Raw genomic sequence first — 5,028 nt, 5'->3', positions numbered from 1 at the left:
TCTGTCAATTGGTTTTTCTTTTCTTTGTTGAAGAGGATCTGTGTCGCTTGTCTGCCTATTCCTCCATCTTACCGGAAGTCCCAGTTTTTAGACATTTTTGAAGAGAACATGTTAGAGGAGGGGCTAGGAAGTGGCTATGGAACAACAATATTAGGGGATCCTTTAGCATGGAATAAAAAAAAAAATTAGGAATCCTTGTGGTTTTAGAACTGATTAGTATCCTAACTGTGGTGGTGAATACATGAATCTACATAAGGAACAACACTGTATAAAACTAAAACACACACTGAATACAAGTAAAACTGGGGAAGTTTGAATTAGATCAGTGGTATGTATCAATGTTATTATCCTGATTGTAATATTATACTACCAAAAAAAACCAAACTCACTGCCATCGAGTCAGATTTGACTCATAGCAACCCCTCCTTGGGTTTCCGAGATGGTATCACTACAGAAGTAGATTGCCCAATCTTCCTTCCGAGGAGTGACTGGTGGGTTTGAATCACCAGCCTTCTGGTTAGCAGTTGAAAATGCCTTAGGCACTATGCTACCAGAACTCCCAATATGATACTACAGTTTTGCAAAACATTACTATTGAGGGAAACTAAACAAATTGCACAAAGGATCTCTCTGTATTATTTCTTACAACTGCATGTGAATCTAAAATTATCTCAATAAAAATTTCAATTTAAAAACTGTAGGTATAATTAACTTGCTTGTGATTCAGCAAATAAGAATGATTTCAAAAGAACTAAACAATAAAAAAGCAGCTATTAACTCTAGGAAAAACAAAAGCTGTACAAGAAAGGAAATTATTACTACATAGCTTAGCTGTGAACAATATTTATATAATCACAATAATGTTGTTATGGATTGAATTGTGGCCCCCAAAAAATATATGTTGTAAATTCTAACCCACTATACCTGAGGTTATACTCCCATTTAGGAATTAGTTTTATGTGTTATGTTAATGAGACCATTGTCAGCGTAGGATGTGTTTTAAGTCCTCTTTTTTGAAATATAAAAGATATTAAACAAGCAAGCAAGCAGAGATGGGAAAAACAGATGCCACACCACATGAAGACTGACAAAGAACCAAGGATCTTCCTCCAGAACTGGCAGAGAAAGCCTTCTCCTAGTGCCAGCATCCTACATCCAAACTTCTAGCCTCCTAAACTGTGAGAAAATAAATTTGTTTGTTAAAGCTACCCATTTGTGGCACAGCTGTTATTGCAGCACTAGATAACTAAGACAAATGAATACTGATACATTAAATTCTCTATTGCTGCAGCAAGAATTTACCATAAACTTAATGGCTTAAAACAAATTTTTAACTTATACTGTTGTACTTAGAAGTTTGATACACTCTCACTGGGCTAAAATGCTGGTGAATAATGCTGCAACAAATATGTGTATGCATATATCTATTCATGTCCCAGTTTATTTCTCCTAGTAGTGGGATTACTGGATCAAATGGCATTTCTATTTCCAGATTTTTAAGGAAGCACCATACCATTTTCCATAGTGGTTACACCATTTTACAGTCCCACCAACACTGTATGAAAGTTCCAATCTCTCCACACCCTCACCAGCACTTGTTGTTTTCTGTCACACTGAACTTTGCTATTATTGCTTGGGTGATGATTCCATTTGCAAATTCCTGCAATCACGGGTTGAGTCCTTCTTATTTAGATTGTACCACCCCTGTCTTCTGCTTCCCTCTTGTACTTTTAAAAGACCCCTGTGATTACACTGGGCCCACACAGATAATCCAGAATGCTCTCCCTATTTTAAAGTCAGCAGATAAGCAGTCTTGATTCCACTTATAATCTTAATTCCTTTTTGCCATGTAAGGCAACATATTCACAGGTTCTGTGGATTAGGATATGGACATATTTAGGGGGCCATTACTCTGCCTGCCACAAATGATTTAACCAAAAATTGTATTATACATACATTGGGAGGGAAAGTATGCATGTATGAGGGATGAGGAGGAGTACAGAAAATAACAACTTAAATATTATTTAGAAATATATACAGAGGTAAATATGGGGGTGGGGGAAAGCCAATGGTCAAAATCTAGAAAACAAGAATCAGGGGCACACCAAGTGGGATTTTTTTCCAGGAATGCAGAGATGGTTCAACATTTAAAAATCAATCAACATAATATACTACATCAATAGAACAAATGAAAAGAATAACATGATCATCTTTATGGATGCACAAAAAGCATTTGATAAAATCTAACACCCTTTCCTTAGGAAAACCTGAAAGAAGACTAGAATAGAAGGGAATTCCTCAATATGATTCAGGGTGTATATGAAAAGCCCCCAGCCTGCATTGTACTTAATAGAGAAAGACTGAGAGCTTTCAAGGCAAGGGTGCTTGTTCTTACCACTTTTATTCAATATTGTATTATCAGTCCTAGCCAGAGCAGTAAGGCAAGAAAAAGAAATTAAAGGTATCCAGACTGGAAAAGAAGAAGTAAAATTATCTTTATTGGTAGATGATATGCTCTATGATCCTGTTGTTGTTGTTGTTGTTGTTGTTGTTATGTGCCGTCAAGTCAGACCCAACTCATAGCGACCCCTCCTTGGGTTTCCTAGGCAGTATCACTACGGAAGTAGATTGCCTCATCTTCCTTCCAAGGAGTGGCTGGTGGGTTTGAACCGCCAGTCTCCTGGTTAGCAGTCAAGTGCCTCAGCCACTACGCTACCAGAGCTCCTGATCTATGATCCTACATACAGAAAATCCCAGAGTCCACAAGAAAACTAATAGAGCTAATAGAGGAATTTACAAAAGTTGCAGGTACAAAGCTAACAAAAATCACTTCAGTTCCTATACACCAGCAATGAGAAATCTGAAAGGGAAATTAGAGAAACAATTCTATTTACAATGACATCTAAAAGAATAAAATACGTAGAAATAAACCTAACTAGGGATGTGAAGGACTTACAGAAAAAAAAACTATAAAACACTGCTGAAAGTGATTAAAGAATAATTAAATAAATCGTTGTTGTTGTTGTTGTTGTTGTTGTTGTTGTTGTTTGCCGTCGAGTCAGCACCGACTCATAGCGACCCCTCCTTGGGTTTCCGAGGCAGTATCACTACGGAAGTAGGATTGCCCAACCTTCCTTCCGAGGAGTGGCTGGTGGGTTTGAACCGCCTGCCTTCTGGTTAGCAGTCAAGTGCCTTAGCCACTATGCTACCAGAGCCCAAGTAAAAAAGATAAAACACAAGCTGGAAACTGGAAGAAAATACTTCCAAACCACATATCCAACAAAAGATTAGTATCTAGAATTTAAAAAGAACTCTGAAAACTCAAAAGTAAAATAATCAAACAATCCAATGAGAAAAATGGCAAATGACATGAAGTCACATTTCACAGAAGATGACATGCAAATAAAAAACACATGAAAAGATGCTTAACATCACTGTTGTTATGATGTTAATTTTCAACTCAAGTCAATTTTCAACTCATAGCAACCCCGTGTGATAGAGTAGAATAGCCCCTTAGTGCTTTCTAGGCTGAAATCTTTATAGAAACAGATTGTCAGGTCTTTCTCCCTAGAGCTGCTGAGTGGATTCGAACCACAAACCTTTTGGTTAGCAGCCAAGTGCTGTTGTTGTTGTTGTTGTTATTTGCCATCCAGTCGGATCCGACTCATAGCAACCCCTCTTTGGGTTTCCGAGGCAGTATCACTATGGAAGTAGATTGCCCAATCTTCCTCCCGAGGAGTGGCTGGTGGGTTTGAACCGCCGCCTGCCTTCTGGTTAGCAGTCAAGTGCCTTAGGCACTACGTTACCAGAGCTCCTAGCAGCTAAGTACTTAACCATTGTTCTACCAGGGCTCCTTTCAACATCATTCGACATTAGAGAAAGGCATATAAAACCTACACATGGCTACAAAGAAACAGAATCACTGATAAATTGCTGATTTGAAAATAAAATGGCAGTCAGGCTGGAAAATAGTTTGGCAGTTTCTTTAAAAAACCAAACATGCAACAATCATATGATCCAGCAACTGTACTCCTTAAGAGGTATCCCAGAAAAATTAAAATTTAAATTTATGTTCATACAAAATCTGTACACACACATGCAAAAGAAAAAACCTGTATACTAATATTCATAGCAGCTTTATTTGTAACAGCCCAAAACTGCAATCAGATGTTCTTCAATGAGTGACTTGTTAAACAGTGGTACCTCCAGATCATGGAATATGACTCAATAATAAAAAGGAACAAACTATTGATACATGTACCAATTTGAATGAATCTCCAGGGAATTAAGGCAAATGAAAAATAAAAAGCAATATACTGTATGGTTCCATTGATACAAGTTTTTAGACATTTTTTAATGCATTTTATCAAAATATAATTTATGTACAGTGAAATACACAAAACTAAAGTCACATGATGGGGCAATCTACTTCCGTAGTAATACTGCCTCGGAAACCCAAGGAGGGGTCGCTAGGAGTCAGGTCCGACTCCACGGCACATAACGACAACAACAAAGTGACGTGGGTCAATGCATTTTTTTTCCCTCCCCTTCCCTCCTGCCCCTGGCCAGCAACAAAGAAAGTTTCCCTCCACATATAAACCTTTCTTTGACCCTCCACAACAACAAACTAATATTATATTTGTCCTTCTGTGATTGACTTATTTCACCCAGCATAACGTCCTCCAAGTTCATCCATATTATGCAGTGTTTTGCAGACTCTATATTATTCTTTAGTGCTGTATAACATTCCAGTATGTGTATATACCATAGTTTGGTCATCCACTCTTCCGCTGATGGGCACATAGGTTGTTTCCATCTTTTTGCTATTGTAAATAGTGCTGTGATGAACATGAGCATGCATGTATCTGTTCCTATCCTGGCTCTCACCTCGCTAGGATACATACCTAGTAATGGGATTGCTGGGTCAAATGGTATCTCCAATTCCAACTTTCTAAGGAATCACCATATTGCTTTCCACAGTGGTTGTGTCACTTCATGGTCACACAAGCAGTGTATGAGAGTCCCAAT

The sequence above is a fragment of the Orycteropus afer genome, unplaced genomic scaffold (assembly GCF_000298275.1).
Source record: "Orycteropus afer afer isolate SDZICR_OR568_19922 unplaced genomic scaffold, OryAfe1.0 scaffold00070, whole genome shotgun sequence".
NCBI classification, from domain to species: domain Eukaryota; kingdom Metazoa; phylum Chordata; class Mammalia; order Tubulidentata; family Orycteropodidae; genus Orycteropus; species Orycteropus afer.
The sequence above is the reverse complement of the archived record's forward strand: the minus strand, read 5'-3'. Positions refer to the sequence as shown.